The 26399-nt window shown below is 38.5% G+C and overlaps 1 protein-coding gene across 13 annotated transcripts in view; it reads left to right on the top strand.

The window, feature by feature from the left end:
- The window catches only part of PTPRD (protein tyrosine phosphatase receptor type D), a 1559142-nt gene that overhangs the window by 610161 nt on the left and 922582 nt on the right, over positions 1-26399 (top strand). The gene's annotated exons all lie outside the window — the stretch shown is intronic.

Below are 26399 nucleotides of genomic sequence, written 5' to 3'. Positions count from 1 at the left end.
AAACTTTTATTGGTGGTTAAATCAGCATTTTCTAAAAACAAGTCTTTATCAATCAAAAATTAAATAAAAAAACACACGCATAATTATAGGACATACAAATTGAATAAATGACAAACTTACTGTTAAACTGGGGAGAGCAAGTGCACTCTGGGATGAGAAAGGAATGTGACATCACATATAATGGCATCACCGGCATATTGGTATATGTTGCCATAGTGACCTTTCTTTCCCTATAGTCACACTGGTGGCAGCCTGTGGTGCCTATGTATGGTAGTGGCAGTGGAGAAGGACCAACCTTACTGCAAACCACACAAGCATTACAGGAGGATTGCTAGATAATTCCACCATAGTAAAGGCAGAATTTGTGCCATTTCTGAATGCATGAACTAACAGGGTTTGAGTACATTGACTTTTTGTTTATATACAAACATGCACTTTTTATTGTTTGTTCTGATTAAAATTTATATTTTTATATAAATAGTCAGTTTTAAACCGAAACTGACTAAGGAAAACCTTGTATATGCATTATTTTATTATAGATATATTCAAGCAGCATTTGATACAAAACAGATTAATTTACAACAAGATTTATATTGTGTCATGTGTAAACACAATGTTTTCATGCCAACTGTGATTATTTCCAATCTGTAGAAACAATACCTAAGAGTACAAAACCAAATTAAATATATTCGAAAGACATAGTGAATGAAAAGCTTTTTAATGAATCATTGCAGAGAGCAGTAATTACCAGCAGGTGGCAGTGTTTGGCAAAATATGTAGCAATGTATGTAATGACAAGGAAAGCCAGCTTCTTATTTCAGTGAAATAGGTAGGACTTATGAAATGGTGACTTAAAAATATAAGGAAATAAAAAAAAATAGCTTCAAATTTAGGCTGAATTGACTTGAAACAAAATCATATAGAACAGGTAAATAACCTTTAGTGTATGATGTAAATATTTGTAATATGGCCAGTATAAATGTTAGCTATAGCAATGTTTATTAAAAAAAAAAAAAACCTAATCACATATAGCAGATATACAGGTGATACTCGAAAAATTAGAATATCGTGCAAAAGTTAATTTATTTCAGTAATGCAACATAAAAGGGGAAACTAATATATGAGATAGACGCATTGCATGCAAAGCAGGATAGTTCAAGCCGTGTTTTGTCATAAGTGCGATGATTATGGCTTACAGCTCATGAAAACCCCAAATCCACAATCTCAGTAAATTAGAATATTGTGAAAAGGTGCAATATTCTAGGCTCACAGTGTCCCACTCTAATCTGCTAAGTAAGCCATGACACCTGCAAAGGGTTTCTGAGCCTTTAAATAGTCTCTCAGTCTGGTTCAGTAGGAATCACAATCATGGGGAAGACTGCTGACCTGACAGTTGTGCAGAAAACCATCATTGACACCCTCCATAAGGAGGGAAAGCCTCAAAAGCTAATTGTGAAGGAAGTTGGATGTTCCCAAAGTGCTGTATCAAAGCACATTAATAGCAAGGTATGTGGAAGATAAAAGTGTGGAAGAAAAAGGTGCACAAGTAGCAGGGATGACCGCAGCCTGGAGAGGATTGTTAGGAAAAGGCCATTCAAAACTGTTGGGGATTTTCACAAGGAGTGGACGGATCCTGGACATTGGTTTCAGATGTCGTATTCCTCTTCTCAAGCCGCTCCTGAACAGCAAACAATGTCAGAAGCGTCTTACCTGGTCTGTTGCTCAGTGGTCCAAAGTCCTCTTTTCTAATGAGAGCAACTTTTGCATCTCATTTGGAAACCAAGGACCCAGAGTCTGGAGGAAGAATGGAGAGGCACACACTGCAAGATGCTTGAAGTCCAGTGTGAAGTTTCTACAGTCTGTGTTGATTTGTGGAGCTATGTCATCTGCTGGTGTTGGTGCACTGTGCTTCATTAAGTCCAGGGTCAACGCAGCCGTCTACCAGGAGATTTTGTAGCACGTCATGCTTCCTCCTGCAGATGAGCTTTATGGGGATGCTGACTTCATTTCCAGCAGGACTTGGCACCTGCCCACACTGCCAAAAGCACCAAAGCCTGGTTCAATGACCGTGGGATTACTGTGCTTGATTGGCCAGCAAACTCGCCTGACCTGAACCCCATAGAGAATCTATGGGGCATTGCCAAGAGAAAGATGAGAGACATGAGACTGAACAATGCAGAAGAGCTGAAGGCCGCTATTGAAGCATCCTGGTCTTCCATAACACCTCAGCAGTGTCACAGGCTGATATCTTCCATGCCATGCCGCATTGAGGCAGTAATTGCTGCAAAAGGGGCCCAAACCAAGTAATGAGTCCATATGCATGCTTATACTTTTCAGAGGTCCGATATTGTTCTATGTACACTCCTTGTTTTATTGATTGCATGTAATATTCTAATTTACTGAGATTGTGGATTTGGGGTTTTCATGAGCTGTAAGCCATAATCATCGCACTTATGACAAATCATGGTTTGAACTATCTTGCTTTGCATGTAATGCGTCTATCTCATATATTAGTTTCCCCTGTTACGTTGCATTACTGAAATAAATGAACTTTTCACAATATTCTAATTTTTCGAGCATCATCTGTATAAGGTCACAAACACATTTAAAAAAAAAAAAAAACTGCAAGTGAGTGGTCTTTAGGAGAAGACTTGGTTGGCAAGAGAACTTGTACCCCCAACGATTTTCTTTGTGATATGTATCCCATGCATTTTCTAACTGCACTGGATACATATTTAAAGGGGAACTGGGACTTCTGTGGAATGTATATTTTTGCATGAAAGAAAAATTAAAATAATGTAAAACTCCTGTCAACCTTTTTCATGTGATACTTTGTTTTCTATTAAATTCAAAATTATTTAGTGAATGGAATCTCAATTAAGTTCGGGCAAGGCAAAGCCATGACAATCATTCCGAATAAAGAGGAGAAAAAGAAACATTGTTTCATTTTTCCTCTTATCTCTATACTTTTCATATGCTGACTGCCAGGTGCAAAGGACAGAGTTGCTAACATTGAGCTAAGGTAGAGGGACAAAATTGCAGGATAAAGAAGTATGAATAGCTACATTTATTTATTTCCACACCATAGTATTTAAAGAATTGAGGTTTAAATTGTTTAATACAGGGTTAAACAAAATATAGATAGATTTTGTGTTGATGTGAATGTTAAAGAAAATTTTAATTTCCCAGGATTTAAATCCTCATGCTTTACATTAATTTTAACTTCTAACACCTCTCCTTACCTTAACCCCAGACTCACTGTCATATTTCCTAATACTTACTCCTTAAAGGGACACTATAGGGACCCAGAGCACTGCAGCTTATTGAGGTGGTCTGGATGCATTGCCCCAGATCCCTTAACCCTGCAATTGTAAAGTTTTTTATAACCTGCAATAATTACCTTGCAGGGTTAGCTCCACCTCTAGTGGCTGTCTAGAGGGACTTCCAGGTGGTTAGGCTACTTTTCGCCTAACTGACGTTGGACATCTTCACTCTATGCATGTGGACATCCAACATCACCCACAATTCCATAGAGAAGCATTATCCAAAGCTTTCCTATGAGTAAAGTCCTAATGCAAGGACTGCACTCACCGTGCATGTGCTTTAGATACTCCCTCCGGCTGACATCAGCGGAGGAGGAATCTGAACCAGCACCAAGGAACATCAGGGCGTGAATCCAGTAAGTGACAGTAGGGATTTTTCCTATAGTTTCCCTTTAACATTTCACAATACCACTAACTCTAACCTTAACAGGCAATCAGGGAAAATTAGGATGTGGGACGAAAGTGCTAGTGTATAATAAGGGTGTTATGGCTTGAGCAGCTGTGATACAATATTCACATTTTATATGGAAACAATGTTGTAAACATTTGTCAAGATATATAAGGTATGATAGGATTTAAAATAGTGTATTATTTAACTAAGTTTTTTAGCTTTTAAAGTTTCATTTTCATGTTATATATTTGTTTTCTTTATTTGCTTTTTACTGGAGTTTATGATCAAATAACACTATTTATAGAAGACGTTCAAAATGCTCATCCTCACACAATAGCAGTGCTTTTTATTTGTGATAGAAAATATTAATATTAATATTTGCAATGGATCAATATTATTATGTGACGGTACAGAAGGGTTTCTCCTATGAAACTTACAACCGTTTAGCATTCAAAAGATTGAAGCTTAAATGTGTTGTTGACCTTTAATTTTATAAGTATTGAATACACAGCAACATTGGTCTACATCTCATATACATAATTAACCTATTTGTGTCTAACAAATATTGCTTCAGATGTTTTACAACATCTATAAATTAAAAGCTTGAGAGTGGTTACAGTTATGGAATGTTTAGGATTGTTTGGTTCATGGGTAGAGCAGGATTAAATTTAGTAATGAGGTACACGGGTGCTTATTTTTAAGAGGAATTTACCAAGGATTAAGATAAAAGGATTGTTTTTTAGATTTAAGCTTTGAGGAAAGATGGTGTCTAGGGTATGTGGAATTTGAAGGGTAATTTGAAACGTATTCACCCTCCCATGGCTTTTGTTGTCCTGTCAGCATCCTATGATTAATTGCTGAGCTGCAGTTGCTTTTACATAGTGTGTATCACTCACTGCAATCCCTGCTACTCCTGCAAGGAATTTCCTATCCGAGAGGCTGATAGTGGGGATAAGGAAGTGGTTCCTTCCACTTCCTGTCCAGGCACTGTAGAGGTTTACATCCTCTATCATTTTTTCTTTAACTTGGCTATTAATCATAAGTGACTGACTTGATTTCAAATGACACTGGCCAGGGTTGCTGGTGCCTATCTCTTAACTATAGTCCAATTGAGCAATTCAAAGATGAATTATGAGTGCTAAAAACAGGAAACCACTACAGGACATGCGCCTTTAAGACAGGTGTCTACACTGCCTAATGGAAAATATGTCCCTCACTAAAAGAATGTGAGTGGCCCAGAAAAATACTCTATATACTGGGGGGGGGGGGGGGGGGGGGGCTAGCAATGGACCAGACGTGACTAAGGAGAGCTCCGGCTCTACAACCTGCTATAAAGTATTTTTGCCATTAAAATTACAAGACTTACCTGCACAAACATCACTCTGTGACCCCCAACGGTAGATAGGGTGCAACCACAAAATATCAGCTCACCTTGAGATTCTCCCTTCTGTTAGACATATGCAGGTCCTTCAATAGGACCCACAGACTTTGACAAAGATGGTGCTGGGATGTCCACGAGACTCAAGCAAGTCAGATAGCTCCCAAAGTGCAGAGAGTTATACTGCTTCCAAGGCACATTAAAAATATACAGGCGAACAGACTCGGACACAGATACTTCTCCCTCCACTAAAAGGGACATTAAAAAGCTTCTACTGGACCCTCGATCCGTTTGAAAAGCGGATCTAGCAGGGGTACAAACTAAAATAGGCAGCCTGAATTGCTGCATAAATAATGCTGAATATTGAGAGGAGGAACTAGAGGCCAGGCTGACTGAGACCCAAATAAGCTCTCCTAGCAGGTCCTTTCCTGCACGGTGGCATCCCTGGAAGCGCAACATCTCATGACAAATATCTGATTGCATAAGGGCACCAGAGACAGTGTGCCCAGAAGCCATGTTAGACTTCGCCAATCGAATAATCACAGCACTAGTGGTGAGAGCAGACGGAGGAACACCACCAATATTACAGTGTTCGGAAAGCTCCCACAGCACTTGCTGATGCAACAAGGGATAGTGGGCACGTGGGATGTCTCTAAAAAATCAGCGATCCTATCACAAACCAGAAATCACCCCACCACTGAAGTAAAGAACTGTCACATAAAAATATATGACAACTTGCCATTCTCCGTTCTGGTGGAACGGCGACAATTCCTGCCGTTCACGAAGATACTGAGGAAGCAAGAAATTCCATATCGATGGGGGGCATCAGGAACTCTGGTGGTACCACAATGGGGACTCAGTGTTAATGCTGTCCACTGGAGAAGACCCGGCGAGTTTCTTATGCATGTTAAACCTACCACCCCAGTGGATGCTGGAGATGGATCCAGAGCTACCCACTACACTCTCTAGCATGAGAAATGGCTGGACAGGAGCCAAGACCCTCTATAAAACCCCATACCAAGCATAAAGGCCCTGGTGGGGACTGTCCATGTCCCAAATGCACTTCCTGATGGACACAATTTACTAATTATTTACTTTTTTTATTTCATGCATATACATTATTTATTTTCTTTATTCTCACCTAATGAAAACCAATGTACCATTATGGGCGGGGCCGGACTGGGAAAAAAATTAGGCCCTGGCATTTTTCAATCAGAGCGGCCCCCTAAGAAGGGGGCGGGGCCAGAGAGGGTGTGTTTTGTCATCACTAATGACAAGCACGCCCCCCCTCAAAGTGAGCAAGTTGGTTCAATGCGCAGAGTCCTGCTGAAGAGCTCTGGCATTAGAAAAAGGCCCTGTATTTGTTCTGCAAAGCGCAAGCAAATTTAATAACATTGCGGTGTGTTTGCTTTTAAATTGTCTCTGGTGTCTCCACAAGTGGGATACCAGAGGACAAAAGGGCCAGGAAAGTGTATGGTGCATGTGTTTGGAGCCTGCTTGTGGGATTGCGTGTGTGTAGAGTGTGGTGTGGTATTGTGCAAATAGGTCAATTTAATTTGTGTTTGTGGTGTAATATGTGTGGATAGGGGCTGTAGAGAGTGTGTGTATAGGGGGCATAGTGTTATAGGGGATGTAGCGAGTGTGTGCATACGGACTGTAGTGTGTGTGTAGGTGGTGCAGTGTGTGTGTGTAGGAGATCTAGTGTGTAAAGGACCCAGAGTGTGTATAGGAGAATGTGTGTGTGTGTGTGTGTATAGAGGATTAAGAGTGCATATAGGGTAAGGGATCTAGCGTGTATCTGGAGCGTAATCTGTGTAGTGGTGCAGTGTGTGGGGTGCTGTAGTGTGTGTGTGTGTTTGTGTATGTATATATATATATATATATATATATATATTTGGACGTATTGTATGTGTGAGGGGCGCAGTGTGTGTGTATGTAAGAGGGGTGCTGTGTGTGAGGGTATTTTTATCTGCCGTCACATTCTAGGTTTCTAATGTTCTTTGTCTGTTAACTCACTGAGGGTTATTTTATATATTATATATATAAATATATATGTGTGTGTGTGAGCGAGGGTTCTGTCTGTCTGAGGGTGCTGTCTGTGAGTGAGGGTGCTGTCTGTGAGTAAGGGTGAGGTGTGTGTCTGAGGGTGCTGTGTGTGTCTGGGGGCTGTGTGTGTCTGGGGGCTGTGTGTGTCTGGGTGCTGTGTGTGTCTGGGTGCTGTGTGTGTCTGGGGGTGCTGTGTGTGTCTATGGGTGCTGTGTGTATCTGGGTGCTGTGTGTGTCTAGGGGTGCTGTGTGTGTCTGAGGGTGCTGTGTGTGTCTGGGGGTGCTGTGTGTGTTTGGGTGCTGTGTGTGTCTGGGTGCTGTGTGTGTCTGGGTGCTGTGTGTGTCTGGGTGCTGCGTGTGTCTGGGTGCTGCGTGTGTCTGGGTGTGCTGTGTGTGTCTGGGTGTGCTGTGTGTGTCTGAGGGTGCTGTGTGTGTCTGGGGGTTATGTGTGTGTGAGGGGGCTGTTAGTGTGATTTTTTTAAAAATTTAAATATTTTTTTTATTAATAATAATAAAAAAAAGTTATATCCTCCCTCCCTTCTTACCTTAGCCTGGGGGGATCCTTTCTGCCTGGGAGGGGGAGCCATGCTTCCTTACCTGGTGGTCCTGTTGTGAGAGTGAACTCTAGCCGCCTGGGGAGTGTGGGAGGGAGGAGAGGACTGGCGGAGCTCTAGCCAGCAGCTCCGCCGGATCCTCTCGTGAGGTCTGAGCGTTGCCGCGGTAACCGTCGCAACGCTCAGATTTCGCGAGAGGACATGGTGGAGCTGCTGGCTAGAGCTCCGCCGGTCCTTTCCTCCCTCCCACACTCACCAGGCGGCCGCATCTCAGTGCCTGTGGGCCGGTGAGGGAGATCTTGGATCTCCCCACCGGCCCATGGAGGCACACAGCAGGGCCGGCGCTCGGGTAGGAGCCGGCCTGGGAGATCCTGTGATCTCCCCTGCCGGTCTCGGCCCCACGGCCATCGCGGCCCACCGGGCATTTGCCCGGTGTGCCCGCTGGCCAGTCCGGGCCTGATTATGGGGGCTTGGATATGAAGACACATGAATGGATGGCTGCGCTGATCAGTGGGTAAGGGCATCTGTGTGGGATGGATGGATGATGAGCACCACCTGAAACCTGCAGCATCACATAGGGGATAGAATGCAGTATAAAGGTAGACCCAGGCTACCCATGGGTTGGGCTCATGACTCTTCACGTTACGAGCCTACATGACCCTCTGAGACAATCATTTTTAGAACATTTTTAGGCTTAGAGACAACTGCACTGACCCTACCAACACGTGAAAGAATGAATGACATGTGAATGCCTGTGAACTCGGCTGACCTAGACTAGATGAGGACACAGAGAAGATGTCCTCAATGCAGGTCTGTTTATATCTACCTTATTTCTTGTACACCCGCATGTTCAGATTTAAACCTACCAACACTCGTAAACTATGTGAAAGCTTGGATTTTATGTGCATTGCTTGTTCAATAACATACTAAAAATAAAGAATTTTTTAAAAGTGATAGTCTTTTTCTATGGATCTTTTTTACACTAACGACCAACTATTATTATATAAGGTCCTGACAACATCATAAATAAATAAATAGTAACTCTAATACTGTTTCACTTTGATTAAAAAAATAATACATTTCTATGTAAGGTTTTATAAATATTGTTAAAAAAAAATGTCTCTAAAGATTTGTAGCAAAAATTAAAGATGTTCAGATTGTGAAAAAGCTTAGAAAATACATTGATAATGATCAGCATCACACAGAAAAGAATGACAAGCATTTTATGCAGTGGCGCATTAGATACTCTGATCACTCTCTAATCTTAACGTGAGGGTTTTATCAGCATATCAGTTCATTAGAAAACATTACACTGCAATGCAATACACAAGAAGCCACAAATTGCTGTTTGTATCAAAGAACTGAACACTTTAGTTCAGTGATCGCTAATCTTGGTACTGCAGGTATTTTTAAATAAAATCTCCAATGGTACTCAGGCAATCTTCTGGTTAGCTGAGTCATTGGCAGAGCTTAAGAACAGAGGGCCGTGGTGCAAGAATTTATTTGAGCCCCCCCATTACAAGGATGAGAAAAAGGTAGCTTCCACAATGTTTTGCCAGCTGGCAATCTACCATTTAACCATCCTATCTGGTTTGTATTTAACACTGAGCAGTGTTTGTATGTTTAAATGTAAGCTTGTGTGTGTGAATGTAAGAGTGTATTATGTGTAGTGTTGTGCTGTGGTTTTTATGTACTGTTGCAATGTAAAAGCAGTGATTTACTTCTTTGTAGTGTTTGCCTTTGCATGTGGGGGGGGGGGGGTGTTGATGTGTATTTGTGTGTAGTGTTGGAGTTTGTGGCAGTGTATATGTGCATACATCTCAGTATTCACACACTGATGCACATACACACACATGACACACACCACACACATTTGGATACACTGACACAAAGATGTACACACATACATACATACATATGCACAGATACACACACTGACACACGTGCAGATACACAGATGCACACTAGTACACACACAGATACAGAGACACACAGATTTACACACTGAAACACAAGCAGATACACAGACACACACAATGATGCAAACACTGAACACACACAGATATACAGATATGCAGTGGCACATATTAACTCACAGATATACATACAGACACACAGATAGATACATAGATACACAGTGGCATACATTGATATACTAATACACATACATATTGACATATAGATAGACAGACACAGAGATAAATATGCTGACACACATGCAAGATGTACATCTTTTAAGTCACCCTACTGTTCCCTACATATTAGGTATAGGAGAGTGACTTCACTAAGGTCCACTCTGTTAGACTCTCCCACTATGTGCCCCCTTCTCTCTTTCCTCTGGGTCACTCGATGTGCCCCCTGAGCATGTGTATCCAGTATTTTTGCTGCTGAGCTCCTGAGTATTATGGGAAATATACTTTGTAAACATCTGTTATACCTTAGGTATGCACAGAAGAGATTGTATAATAAAAAATATATCATTTTAATTAATATGCCGAACAAACAACATAACTGATAAAACAATAAACACTAATATTACTAATTAAAAGAAAAGTATACACTGAGTGTTAACGGACTGTAGCAAGCCACAGCATACTTAGAAATCTTTGATCCCTGTTTATGTTAGTACTTTAAACGAAAGTTAAATATTTAACAACCTATAAGATCCTGATCGGTTCTTTCCTCTCCTTTTTTCTGCAGACTTAGTAAAACTTTAGGACTCTATTATGCTTGAAAGCATTGAATGGCTGGAACACATTATCTGAGATAATCACATTGCATTTTAATTTGGGATGTTATAGCCACCAAGCACAATTTTGCCTGAGAAGGCGTAATCTGATGGTTATTTAGCATACTATTTCCCAAGAGCAAATTAAACTCAAACACTTAAGTGTGTGTATTCTTGAGAATCTCAGAGATAAGCTAATGATGCTCTCTGGGACATAAAGACAATGGAAGCAGAACTGTCTTAACAATATATATTTTTTTTTTGCTTTTGGTGACTAAAGAAACTGAAAATAGTGCAACAACAATAGCTTTTCCTCCGGTAATGCTTACTCCATTTATTTCATATTCGTGTTCTGCAAAAAGTATAAATAATATGTTACAGCTTATCAAGTGCACAATGTCTTTTTATGTTTCAAAATATGTACACGCAAATATAAGCTAGCTTAATGTTCCACCTACTTTGCTGTCACATTTAGATACACACTTGCTATTAATGTGGACAACGCAAGAAAATACATAATTGAAATTAATGTAAAAAATGATCATTTTTGGCAAGGTTGATTAATTCTAAGTGTTGTCCGTTTGACTCAAGGAGAGAGCAATAACAGGCCAAATGCCTTTATTGCTATAGCAGCAGATAACACTCCTTAAACATTGTTGTTGTTTATTTATTGAAAACATATAAAATTCCACATCTGTAAAATTGAATTTAATAAAAACACAAATTGTATTTATTATATGTTTGTGTATTTGTGGTAGTGATCATTCTAAAAGTGAAGAATTACTATTGATTTTGTCAGAATTTTATTACATTTAACATCATGTCATTTAGTTTAAGCTAATCTATGTTATACGTTTTGCCTATCTGAATAATAACTTGTATCTAAGAAGCAGGTGATTAAATGCATAGACAAAAAATGTTTAAGAAACATTGTGAGAAGTAAAGTTTGCCGGAACTCAATGAGTGCAATACATACAGTATGTACAGTGGCGTACATACTAGGGTTGCAGGGGTATTTACCCACTGGGCCAGCCTCTTCTCCTAGGGGTCCCAGGAGCCAGCCACCTCAGGGCCCCCCGAGGCTGGCCCTGCTGTCACCCGGCTGGCTGGTCCTGCGGGCGCACGAGGGAGCACTCTCCCTGGCCTCATCTTCCGGCGCCGGCATCCCTCGCGCGCCCGCAGGACCAGCCAGCCGGGTGACAGCACTGGACCCCAGGGAATCCCCTCAGCTCTCCCACAGGTAAGGAGGCTGGGGGGATTAAATAAAAAAACATGTGTGAGTGTGTGTGTTAGTGTGTTAGTGTGTGTGTGTGTTAGTGTTAGTGTGTGTGTTAGTGTGTGTGTTAGTGTTAGTGTGTGTGTTGGTGTATGTTAGTGTTAGTGTGTTAGTGTCAGTGTGTGTGTTAGTGTGTGTGTGTGTTAGTGTTAGTGTGTGTGTGTTCGTGTGTGTTCATGTGTTAGTGTTAGTGTTAGTGTGTGTGTGTGTGTTAGTGTGTGTGTTAGTGTGTGTGTTAGTGTGAGTGTTAGTGTGAGTGTTAGTGTGTGTGTTAGTGTGTGTTAGTGTGTGTGTGTCTGCTAGTGAGTGTCAGTGAGTGTGTCTGTTATTGAGTGTGTGTCTGCTAGTGAGTGTCAGTGACTGGTTTACTGTGTGTGTCTGTTACTGAGTGTGTTTGTGTGTGTCTGTTAGTGAGTCTGTTGATGTCTGTTAGTGAGTGTGTGTTTGTCAGTGAGAGTGTATGTTTTGTAAGTGAGTGTGTATGTATGTCTGTTGCTGAGTGTGTCTCTGTCAGTAAATGTGTGTGTCTGTTAGCTAGTGTGTATGCGTCTGTTCGTGAGAGTGTGTTGTGTGTCTTCAGCACTTACCTTTCTCCAGCGCCAGACTCCCTTGGCGCTGGGGATCCCTCCGCCTCTCAGCTCCGAATGCGCATCCGCGACAAGAGCCGCGCGTGCATGCAAATTGCCCATAGGAAAGCATTACTCAATGCTTTCCTATGGGCGTTCAGTGTCTTATCACTGGGATTTTCACAGTGAGAATCGCGGAAGCTCCTCTAGCAGCTGTCAATGAGACAGCCACTAGAGGCTGGATTATCCCTCAGTAAAACATAGCAGTTTCTCTGAAACTGCTATGTTTTCAGCTGCAGGGTTAAAACTAGAGGGACCTCACACCGAGACCACTTCATTGAGCTGATGTGATCTGGGTGTCTGTAGTGGTCCTTTAAGTGTGTGCGCATCTGCATGCACTGGTGTACATACCTCGGTCGCAGGGGTCGCAGCCCTGCAATCCCTGCGACCAGGTGCCCGCCGCCATGTGTTCCGGCCCACCCGCCGCCATGTGTTCCGGCCCGCGCAGAGTAAGTGTGGGGGGGGCCCACGGATCAATTTTCGCACCGGGGCCCCATGGGTCATGTGTACGCCACTGAGTATGTATAATAAAATAAATAGCATAGACCATATCCATGACAATTGTTTGTTATGGTATAGATTCAAAACATAATTTGTAACAACAAGAATGTATGCACTAACAAATTCAACACTATAGAAGACTAAAGCAATGAAAAACAACTGTAGTTATATTTCTTGGTTATGATATAATTATGAATGACCATCTGATCAGCATATTGCAATCTACAATATAACAAATACATAGTAGCTTTAATGTACCAACATCCTAGGGATCTTGACTTTCATCCAGAAACAGATAGGGTTATTTACTGAAGTGAGTGTTTGTGGGGAATTCAAAGTGAATTGAAAGTGATGTAGAGAATAGCCAAGCCTTGGTGAAGGTACAGTCTACATTTTTATCAATACAGTGAACATTGGCTTATCGTTCTTTACTGTAAGCACCCAACAGCAAAGAGTTAAGCTGAAAGAAAACAATCAACCTATCAGCAATAGGAAAAATGTATAAAAGCCATAATAGGTCTCTCCTACATCGTCTTTCTTTGATGACGAATAACAAGTGGGACAGCATATTTTTCCCTTCGAACAAACATCCACAGCCAAAGAACGGAGCTCTAAGGAGAAGCACATTTAACAGATATAAATAATGCCACACATTTTAAAATTACAATTTAATGGCTCACTATAAGCCTAATGAAGGGGGATGCCATGGTGGGGAATGATAGCCTGTCAAGGCACTCAGTTCAAGCTTAGAGATGCCTGCAATGCCCAGGTGGGCAACACCAAGAGGTTAGTTAGGGATGGAAATGGTTTCAGGCACCCAGATAATTGTGTAGAAGGATGTAAGCACCCAATGCAACAAATGACAAGGGTTATTAAAAACAACACATATATAAATGCCGAGAGCACACTCTGATAAATGGGAACAGGGTAACCGAAGGGGAATTTGATTGTATTATATGGGGCTATACAAACAGAATCAGTGGGATAACATTGCAGATGACACACTAAATAGTCCCCATTGTAGCAATGCTATAACATGTTGGTAATGATAAAAAGTAAACATCCCATCAATTGGAACTAAAGGAAATGACAATTGGGCTCTTCATTTGTATTTAGTGTAGAAGCGTCCTTTTGATCATGTGCGTGTGGAGGAATAAGGACACATGGCTATAATGTGGGCATGGCTGAGAGAGAGAGAGACCTGAAAAAAATGACCTTGCAGAGTTGTAGGCCACAATTGTGCTTAGGATTATGAACAAATGAAATCTCGTAGTAAAGTTGGGCACCACAAGATTGCGGCAAGATCAAAAGTGGAGTAAGAGATAATGGCAGCAGTGTGGGCACCACAAAAAAAATTAGCAACAAGTGCAGAGAGGATAAAATAAAATAAATACCATACCAGAGTACCCAGTCCTAGGTAGAAGAAGAGGCAGGTATAGGTAGTAAGGTAAAATGTAGATATAAATGAGAGAATAAAGTTGGAAAATAAATAATACCGTTAAAGGAAAGCAAAAGTTGCAAGAAATAACATGATGTGAACAGAACAAGGAAGGGGTACCGTAATTAAAATAAGGCAATAAATAAGAAAGCAAGACAAGTCACAAAGTCCATAATCTAAATTTGCATAAGGCTAAAATATTGGAGGAGACTCACCTGGGAGGCAGCAACAAAGAAAGAGGATGTTGGAGGGGTCTGCTATGTGTTTTATGCATGTCTCTCATTGCTGATTGGTTGATTGTTCTTTCAATATAACTCTTTAATGCTTGGAGGTTAGAGTAAAGGGAGATAAGCAAATATGAAGCATCCTGTCTTGTGTTAAAATATAAACTTTACGGCCAATGTTGTTGAACTGAAGAATTCCTAAGTGGGAAAATGTTTACAGGTTAGCTATTTAAGCCTTAAATTTGAAATTTGCTTTCAATTCAGTTTGCATGCTTGATGAATTCTCACTTTAGTAAATAACACTGACAATATCTCATTCTCCACATATTGCAGTCATGATAAGGTTCCAGTCTCAAACAACCTAGGAAATATGTAAACCTCTATGACATTAATAGGAATGTCAACTGCAAATAAATCTGTGTCTGTAAATATGTATGAGTCTTGTTGTGTATCACTGTGTATGTGTGTCTGAGTTTGTATACAGGGAGTGCAGAATTATTAGGCAAATGAGTATTTTGACCACATCATCCTCTTTATGCATGTTGTCTTACTCCAAGCTGTATAGGCTCGAAAGCCTACTACCAATTAAGCATATTAGGTGATGTGCATCTCTGTAATGAAAAGGGGTGTGGTCTAATGACATCAACACCCTATATCAGGTGTGCATAATTATTAGGCAACTTCCTTTCCTTTGGCAAAATGGGTCAAAAGAAGGACTTGACAGGCTCAGAAAAGTCAAAAATAGTGAGATATCTTGCAGAGCTTCTGAAGCATGATCATCGAGCAATCAAGCGTTTCATTCAAAATAGTCAACAGGGTCGCAAGAAGCGTGTGGAAAAACCAAGGTGCAAAATAACTGCCCATGAACTGAGAAAAGTCAAGCGTGCAGCTGCCAAGATGCCACTTGCTACCAGTTTGGCCATATTTCAGAGCTGCAACATCACTGGAGTGCCCAAAAGCACAAGGTGTGCAATACTCAGAGACATGGCCAAGGTAAGAACGGCTGAAAAACGACCACCACTGAACAAGACACACAAGCTGAAACGTCAAGACTGGGCCAAGAAATATCTCAAGACTGATTTTTCTAAGGTTTTATGGACTGATGAAATGAGAGTGAGTCTTGATGGGCCAGATGGATGGGCCCGTGGCTGGATTGGTAAAGGGCAGAGAGCTCCAGTCCGACTCAGACGCCAGCAAGGTGGAGGTGGAGTACTGGTTTGGGCTGGTATCATCAAAGATGAGCTTGTGGGGCCTTTTCGGGTTGAGGATGGAGTCAAGCTCAACTCCCAGTCCTACTGCCAGTTTCTGGAAGACACCTTCTTCAAGCAGTGGTACAGGAAGAAGTCTGCATCCTTCAAGAAAAACATGATTTTCATGCAGGACAATGCTCCATCACACGCGTCCAAGTACTCCACAGCGTGGCTGGCAAGAAAGGGTATAAAAGAAGAAAATCTAATGACATGGCCTCCTTGTTCACCTGATCTGAACCCCATTGAGAACCTGTGGTCCATCATCAAATGTGAGATTTACAAGGAGGGAAAACAGTACACCTCTCTGAACAGTGTCTGGGAGGCTGTGGTTGCTTCTGCACGCAATGTTGATGGTGAACAGATCAAAACACTGACAGAATCCATGGATGGCAGGCTTTTGAGTGTCCTTGCAAAGAAAGGTGGCTATATTGGTCACTGATTTGTTTTTGTTTTGTTTTTGAATGTCAGAAATGTATATTTGTGAATGTTGAGATGTTATATTGGTTTCACTGGTAAAAATAAATAATTGAAATGGGTATATCTTTGTTTTTTGTTAAGTTGCCTTATAATTATGCACAGTAATAGTCACCTGCACACACAGATATCCCCCTAAAATAGCTAAAACTAAAAACAAACTAAAAACTACTTCCAAAAATATTCAGCTTTGATATTAATGAGTTTTTTGGGTTCATTGAGAACATGGTTGTTGTTCAATAATAAAATTAATCCTCAAAAATACAACTTGCCTAATAATTCTGCACTCCCTGTATGTATCTGTGTGCATGTTAAGGAGTGAATCATAGCATGTATTTCTATACGTGTCTGTGTATTACACTGTATAATGACAGGGAATATATTTCTGGGACTTAAAGGGTTAATCACTCAAGTCTGAATGGCCCAATACTGAAAATGTTCAAAATCCAGATATTGTTCATACTGTTTAACAATGTCGGAATGTTGCAATTGAGGCACAACAGGCCTGAATTTGGTCTGGATTTTAACTGGACCACTGAACTGCTTCAAAATCTGGACCTCTTGTTGTGTCTACTCTTTCAACGTGTGCTTTCTGTTCAGTTTATGATGTATTTATGATGTGCTTATGATGTATTAAGGTAAGACTGTGTAAGACTGTGTTGTACCTGTAGAGTTATACATTTTAAGGTGTGCTTATAGCAAATCTAGGCATCTCTGGACTGAGCAAAGTGAGTTCTAATTACATCAACAACACATTTGGGTAGCCAAGATTCTCATTGGGCATTGATTTAACAGTGTGGGCAGTAACTGGCTACAGCCTGCAATCCTTATTTACATTTCTCTAATTCCTATGCTGGTATCCAGAGTTTTGGATGAGTAGTGTGACTAACCTAGAGCTATTCCCTAGGTGACACTACAAAGCTATAGATTGTAAGCATGTTTGAGCAAGGCCTTCTTCATCTCTTGTCTCTAACATAATCCCTATGTAAACTACTTGTTGTGAAATATCTCCATTTTATAATTGTAAATTGCTGCGGAATATGTTGGCTTCATATAAATGACAATACTTATAGTAAATACAGTGGCAGCAGAGAGGCCCCAGTGGTGGAAAAGAAAAAAGTACCCTATGGTAGCTTAGAACTTGAATTTCAGTTGGAGCTCCACGATATCTTCTACTGTAACAACTAATAATCCCCGTTAAATTAGCCTTATTTCATTTATTTGCATTTGTGAAATTACTTTGCTGCTTGTGCATTCTAATCTTATCCATGGGTACTTATATATGTAGCCCTTCTAAAAGACACAGACATAAGTGCACATAACCAAACTGTTACATTTCTATTTTTTTCTATACAAGCTATACTATTAATTAACCTATGTTATGTTTGTGTTGAATGCTGCAAACACACATAAAATCAGCAATAAATATTGACTGTTGCTTTTGCAAACCTGTGAATTAAACTGGATTTCATTAAGTAATGTTATTTATAGCCTCATAATTACCTGCTTGCTTAGTTCACTGAGGTCATATGTCCATACATGATGTTAATAGACTCTTAGAGCAACAAAAATCAAGCAGGGTTTTCCATTAGTGGCTATATGCAGAGCAAGGATAAACTATGAATAGATTTTGTTAAATATAGAGACATGGCATCTATTAAAGGTGCATAAATGCTATGTAACTCTAATTAATTCATTAATTAACCAATTAAACCAAAGTTAGGAAGCCACATAAATCATCTCTAAATCTGTCTGTCTGTCTTGATTTCTATATTTGGACTTGGTGTATTTTGGAATAGTGAAGTTTCAGGAGTTGCTCCCAAATGTGCATTGTTAGACCCTATAGTGTAAAAATCCAATTTTAGGCTTGCGGTTCCCTCTGCTCCCCTTAAAAAGAATGACAATTCCAACTCCATGCAGTTCCACCAGTGCTGGCTCTGCCCCCACTCTGCTCCCTAGGCTGAGATCATGAAAATTGGCGATCTGAGCCAAATGAAAATGCCTGCAGGGATTGACTATAGACACCAGAACAACTATTATATTCTGCCTTCTCCTCTTCTTCTCTATATTGGTCCATCCCTATCTGGATTTGAGGATATTACTGAAGGCGCTGCTTCCCTGAATTTCCTTTTCTAGATTAAGCTGTAGTTGTTCAGTTGACTATAGTGTCCCTTTAAATCAGTACTGTCGAAAACAATACAACAGACAATCATGTTATTTTGAAAATTGTATTTTATTCCATTTGGGGCTCTGTATCTTAAACATGATTTTCATTAATCAGGGAGATGTACATCTGCCTCTGTCCATTAAAAATAAAGTGTGTGATTGCATAATTATTATATGACTGAAAATTTACTATAGTATGCACTAATGAAAATCTTGCTATTAAAAGGATTTCATTAATCCCGGTAGATGCAGATCTTACAGATCTTAGCCTGGTAATAAATCCAGGGAAATCCGTTGTACATATATTCCAAAAATATATACATAAACCTGTCAGTACAAGAGTGAACATTATCACAGTTAAAACAGGATGAAATAATAAAAAGAAAAAATACAAATGTGTATAGCTGGGACTCTGTACAAAGAATCAAATGCTTTAGTAGGAAACCTGCTGCACAGCAGATCATGTCTTTTTCAAAAGGCAGCATCACGGTGTGTGTCCACAGACTTTGGCATGAAACCGTGATACTATTGATTGGTTAAAACTTCAAATAAATGTAAGTATTTAAAAAATACATCTTTTTCATTTTTTTTTATTGTCTTGTTTTAATAAACGCGTATGTACTGTATATATATATATATATAACCAAAAAAACACGTACACGTGTACACGTACATACACGTTTATTAAAACAAGACTATATATATATATATATGTATATATATATATATTTGTTCTATATATATATATATATAGAGAGAGAGAGAGAGAGAGAGAGAGCAAATATAGTGTTCAACACAGATCTTCACACACCAAACATGCCTTAAGGTTTGCTTTTCCCATGGAAATCTCACATTTGCAGTACTATTAGTGCTCCAAGGGATTATGGGTGGACATGTGCAAATTGGTTCAACAAAGAACCACCTTTTTGTCTCATAAGTTCCACTTTATACGTGTATTCCTTGGAATATATCATCCACAGCGAGTAGTTTCTGGGTCTTTATATCTATGCGGTCCAGTTCTTTCTTGGCCTGGTTACTAGCTGGGTACCGGTTGACGGATAGGACATATGTGCTATCTTCTTTATGGTTGTCATGTGTTTGTGTGTTAGTGGACATATGTGTTAATGACATGTATCTTCATCAGGGTTGTCATATAGTTGTTCTCTACATCTCCTATTTGGCCTTCTGGCACTTCAACTATTTCATCCCTGATCATCCTCATATTTTTTGCTATCATCCATCCACACTATTCTAGACTGAATGGCATTCCAATGTCATTGCTTTATATGCTAGTTAGGTGGATCAGAGAGTCAATTTCATGCTCACTCTTTGGCTTATGATATTATCCATGCAGAGGAGGTTTGTGATGGTAGCTCCAGTTTTGAACCATATCCACTCTGCATTAAGATCTGGATGAGAGGGGTTGAGACCTATGCAGTACAGCATTTGGGATAGCACATTACCTTGGTATATGCTATACTTGCTGTTCACTTGTGTAATCATCCTCGAATTGACTTACAGAGTTTTCCACTTGCTCAATGAGATCTTGTTGAAGGCTCTTACTGTCTTACTGACCTTGTATAGAGCCAAGCATTCCAGTACCCGTGTGTGTCATTGTGTCATAGGTTTTCTTGTATAATACAGACAAAGGAACAGAGCACACCTAAGAAAATCAGTTTTGAAATGTTATAAGACTGCTTTAAATCACCTATCTCAGCAAACAAATATGGAGATTCAATTCCACAATATGGCTATATTGTGTTGGGCCGAATTTCAGGAAATTTCATTCAAGTTAAACCTAGTTGAGGTAATGGATTTAATGCAAAAAGAAAAATCACTGCACAATTAAATTTGAAGTAAATTAAATAATTCTAAAACCATTAACATTATGATTCAATAGTTTGTATATATGATGGAAAATTCTTGAAATTCTTTAATCTTAACTTCAAGAAAAGAAGTGTTTTGCTACATATGATATAGGAACATATAGATCACCAGCTGTCATAATTGCATCATACCTTAATATATATATATATATATATATATATATATATATATATAAACATACATATATATATATATATATATATATATATATATATATATATATATATATATATATATTTATATATATAAATCATAGGACATCTACCCCTGTTTAAGAATCATTTAATCGGTGTTGATGCCATTGGTCCTTCACATATCTCTTAAAGTGTTGAAGTGCTCAGTTTTTTTTTGGTTACAAAAAAAATTGAAAACGTATACAACTTGATTTCTTGGATGCATTTGAGGAGTGCTAAAAAAACTCCCATTAAAAAACATAGATATAATGACAGGAATTTCTACCTATTAGCTAGACTAAGCAATTTGCACAAGAAACTTTGATACAGTTATGCCTGTGTTAGGCTGGCTGATTTAGATACCTGTCATTACTTTTCACAAGCCAGGCACTATCTGTTAACGTAGTTACTCTTTAATATTTGCCAAATCACACAGATGGCAAGAGGGAGTTACCTGCAATGGCTGCTAAAAGCTGAATCCAAGTTCTCCCTGTAGAGAAAAATAGGAGCTGTTACCAACTGACTAATGGTTGCTGCCATCCCTCCAAATGGACTAACTGGTAATATGTTTGAAATCTAATTGTTAGTAAGTTGTCAGAATTCCTTCAGTGTATATAGGGTTGCTCTCATGTATCTAATATCATTGCTTTTGGTGATGTTGCAATGAGTGCAGCGCAAACAAATAACCCAGACGACTCAGCCCACCTACAGCCCAGATTTGGCTCCCTGCGACTTTTGGCTCTTCTCAAAACAAAAATCACATCTGAAAAAGAAAAGATTCTAGACCATTGATGAAATTCAGATAACTACAATGATGCAGCTGATGGCAATTCAGCAAGAAATGTTTGCAGAGAGTTTAGAACAGTGGAAGAGACACTGGAAGAACTTTGTGAGGTCCCAAGGTGCCTACTTTGAAGGGGACTGAGGCATTAATGTCCTATGTACAATGGTTCTTGTTTCCTCTTCCATTCTTATTCAATTACATGGCTGGATACTTTCTGTACTCACCTCGTATATATATATATATACATATATATATATATATATGAGTTTTTTCATTGGAAGATTATCTAAAAACAGCTTGCAAAAGCTGCCGATCTCTTGTCCACTGCTTTTGCAAGCCCTCTACTTCTTCCCCATCCCAGACTTTCTGTGGCTGTCCAATAACAGACTTCCCAATGCAGCTCAGTGAGAAGTCTGTCAAAGGCAGGTGCACTGGAAACTTTGCAGCCTCTCGAGTTTAGCTACATTTAACAACCAGGAAGTAACAGGACTAGCTGCCTTATTGACAGCCAGGGGATGTAACTAATTAATGTATAAAAAAGAATAAAAAAAAGTCCCAATTTCTATTAAAATCTGCACTTTTTGTAAATGATAAAAAAAAACTAAACAAAAAACAGCACACTCTTAACACATAATGTACTTCAGCAAGCCAATTTATTGTATTTGTGTGGAGTGACCCTTTAAAGTTTGCACCCCAGAAAAATGAGTACGCTGGAGCTGTACAGCATGAGTCAAACGAGTAAATCTCATGGATCTTGTAAAAGAAATACAAATATTTTTCTTGCTTACAATTTTTTTTTTTTTTTACATGCACTAATAAATTTAGCTCATATTAAAGAAACAAAAAATAACAAAGGACATTATAATATTAGAATGTTTATTTTCCTCTTCAATAAACAAAGTAAAAAAAAAAGAGAGAGAGAGAGAGAGAGAGAGAGCATGTGGATAAGGGAGAGAGGAAGAGAGGAAAATATGTGTAATAATAACTGCGTTGCCCAAAGATGAAAATGACTAGCTATGTTTAATTGCTTTCAGCTCTGTGTGCAGCGTAATGTAGTATGGCTGCATTGGGAACAAATAATAGTGTGATGTCATTCTGAACTTTTCATGTGATTTCTCTAAAATGTGTAAAACAGTATTTCCATTTAGCATTATCAGTGAAATGGCATTATAATTATTGTCTAATCACAAATTCCACAGATCTTTAATCTTAGAGTCATAAACTCATGATACATTTTAATTTGTTAATTCATCGGTATGGGCAGTATGTCATAGGATATCAAGAATATTTACCGGCAGATGTTTATTTAACTGAGTTCTTTTATTAATATAAATAAAGTAAAACAAAATGTTATTACATAAAAACCATAGCTCGTACAGAAAAAAGGACATCATTTTACGTGTGTAGCATCTATGATCATTAATCCTATTCAAGTGTTTTGCATCTTTAAAGAATTAATCATCTATTTGTTAATTTGTTGCAAAAATATTTTTTTGCGAGTTGCATTAAATATGTAACTCTATTAGGTAATTGCTGTTTTGCAGTTTGCGTGATATGCTGTACCCTACTAATATGTCCAGATAGATCCTTCTCTATGCCATCTACAGTAAGCACTAAACTGTATATCGCACCTTGTAATCGTTTGTACAGAGGGCAAATGGGGTATTAATTGTTATATTGAGTCTCTCTGGGACAAGGCCAGGGCAAGCAGAGAAAGATAAATTAGGATCTATCATTTTTCATTTTGTATTGTATTGTGAATGACCTGGTTCAATGGACTTGTTTGTGAATGCAGGTGTGTTTTTGTATGGAGTGTGTGTAAATGTTTGTGTATCTGTGTACATACCTGATATTAGAATGCAGGGTATATTTATGTGTTGTGTCGGCATTTGAATGCTGGGGCATTTTGTAGTGTTTGTATTTGACTCTAAGGATGTGTTTGTGTGTAGTGTTGGTGTTTGCACACATAACTGTTTTTGTGTAAAGTGTTGGTTTCTGTTTAATGTTGGTGTTTGAATGCAGGGGTGCATTTATGTCTAGTGCCAGTGTTTGAATGCAGGGAGGCACTTGTGTGTAATTTCAGGGTTTGAATAAACAGGTGTAGGCATTGAAGGGCCCCTGATCCATTGGTGCCTATGTGCAGTTGCACTGGCTGCACCGATGATATCCTGCACTTGAAGCTACTGAAGAAGAGTAATAAAAACCCAGCCAGCATAAATAACTATAGCCTAACATGCTTTTCTATAGTATCCAGTCAATCCATCCTTCCTAAACCTTTTGTAGTATCATATAAGGATTTAAGCAGAATACCCAATATGGGAGTAGATAGTGCAGATGGGTGCATGGATTTCACAGGAAGAAATAAAACTAATGAAAAATAGCAAGAAAAATATAGGGAAAACTGGGGAATATAGAAGAGGCAAAACCTCAAATGAAAAAGAGATGATTAAAATGTAAATGGATTGTCACTGTGCTTAAAACAAACATTCAAATCATCTTTCAACTTTATTAGACAATGCTGGTGTTCCCTGATACACACAGAAATATTTATTTAAATAGGCTATTAAAATCCTTTAGATGATGCCATTATTCTTAGTCTATTTTACACGTTGATGATTTTTGATATTAAGGCCCTGTGTTTTCTTTAGCAAAAAAGTACCAAAGTTAATTAAAATAAATCATTGCTATTTTTGTCACCTAACTCGTCATTTTGGCCTAAATCTAACAAATGTTGTTTTCAAATCACCACAATTTCTAGTTTGAAAGGGACACTCTGAGCTCCAAAACATATTTTGCTTAATGAAAGTTTCTGTGTAAGGTCATGTCCCTGCAGTCTCAATGCTCAATTCTCTGGTTTCCGTTTTAAAAGAATATAGTCTTTTGCAGCTTTATAGGATTGTCAAATGTTCCTGATGAAACTTTGACAGTAAGCTGAAATGTCGACCTTTCTTTCTACGTGTGTGTTTGTGCCAGTGTATTACATTATGCATTACTCTTCGTTATTTCATCTTTCTTGTGTTGTACAACAACCACTTCTGTTAGTATTTTTTTTTCTTATATCTTTTATTTATATTACACTACTTCATATTGCTCCAAGAAATACTGAATGTACTAATACACATCATTTACACACTTGAAAAAGAGTTACAGGGTATGTTCTAGCTTCATATGACCTCTTTCAATAAAACATACGCAATTACTGGAGAAGATATAAGGTTGTCTGCCGTATGTTGTAGGAAAATTATCAGCAAATATAAGGTAAACAAACACTGCTTCAGGCAGGTTAAAACCCAGTGGGATAACATTAAGTTTCCCCTGGAACATCATATGAAAAATCACAAAGCAATGAATGCATTCTGCAAAAAGCTATCAAAAAGTACAATCATTTCATAAAAGACAGAGAATACATGCTGAGATTGACAAGGGGTGGTCTGCTGCACATTGCATGCTTTGTCAGCAATACATTAGAGGTGGAAACCCAGCCCAAAGAAAATATGTATATAGTAAATTGAAAAGGACAGAAAACATAATTTCAAGTGTAATGGGGCAATGCATTGTTAGTATAAAGGGAACACAATCTAAAACAAGCAAACAGATGCATGCAATCATTATCTGGGAATTGAGTAACATGTAACACTGCTGAAACCTTCATGTTTTCAGGAATACAATCTATGTTAATCAAGTAAACACTCAAACTGGGTAACAATTAGCGCTTATATGCACATACAATTATGCAACATTAGCGTGCATATGTTTTTTTGCAAATACGTATATGTTCAATAAACTCACCAGCTACCTTTTTAAACCAGTATTTTATTGGTAGTTTAGCATTTCTAAATCTTAAAATATGACCACCTCAAAACAGGGATGCTACAGTTTAATACAAATTATCTCTATATTTGTCGGGCACATATTATGACATTTACAATTTAGGAAGGGACAGTTGAGGGTATACAATGATATTTTAAGTATTAGTAATATGTCTTCAGTATAGGTTTTATGACATATGGCTCGAGAAAGATGAGATGTTTCTAATATTGTATATGTTTAACCAATCCTACTTATTAAGGACTTTCTAAGGTACATGTTTTATTCGTCGAAGCTCTAATTTTTTTGTAAACATAGACACAAGCAGACAGATACACAGTTGTATGTATGAAACCAGCCAAAACAATATGTACAAAATTTACACTTGGCAATAATAATGAAAACATTTGGTAAGGAAACACCAAAAAGAAATGCTTAACTCAGGTATAGAATATTGATTATTTGATATCATCTGCTTGTTAGCACGTGTTAGGGAGGTTAATGAACGTGTGAAATATTGTGGTCATTGATACATTTGGGATTCTTATGACTTCTAGTAAGACTGTACCTTTTAAGAGAAGCTGAAATAATAACAAGAAGAAGAATTTAAATCAAAGTTTTAATCAAATCTAAATAAAATATATATCACAATACATAGGAAGTATCTTAAATTGTAAACCAAGAGATAGAGAACACTATTTATAACTATATATTAAACTACCATATATTTCAGTTAAAGCTATATTGAATTACAATACATATAAATTAACTCGACATTAAACTATCATACTATTGAATGACTAATCTCCCTTTTCTTGTACTAATCCTAATTTAAAGGGATACTATAGTCACCTGAACAACTTTAGCTTAATGAAGCAGTTTTGGTGTATAGAACATGCCGCTGCAGCCTCACTACTCAATCCTCTGCCATTTAGGAGTTAAATCCCTTTGTTTATGAACCCTAGTCACACCTCCCTGCATGTGACTTGCACAGCCTTCCATAAACACTTCCTGTAAAGAGAGCCCTATTTAGGCTTTCTTTATTGCAAGTTCTGTTTAATTAAGATTTTCTTATCCCCTGCTATGTTAATAGCTTGCTAGACCCTGCAAGAGCCTCCTGTATGTCATTAAAGTTCAATTTAGAGATTGAGATATACTTATGTAAGGTAAATTACATCTGTTTGAAAGTGAAACCAGTTTTTCTTTTCATGCAGGCTCTGTCAATCATAGCCAGGGGAGGTGTGGCTAGGGCTGCATAAACAGAAACAAAGTTATTTAACTCCTAAATGACAGTGAACTGAGCAGTGAAATTGATTTATACACTAAAACTGCTTTATTTAGCTAAAGTAATTTAGGTGACTATAGTGTTCCTT

Source organism: Pelobates fuscus, chromosome 5, assembly GCF_036172605.1.
Source record: "Pelobates fuscus isolate aPelFus1 chromosome 5, aPelFus1.pri, whole genome shotgun sequence".
In the NCBI taxonomy this organism is placed as follows: Eukaryota; Metazoa; Chordata; class Amphibia; order Anura; family Pelobatidae; genus Pelobates; species Pelobates fuscus.
The sequence above is the reverse complement of the archived record's forward strand: the minus strand, read 5'-3'. Positions and strand labels throughout refer to the sequence as shown.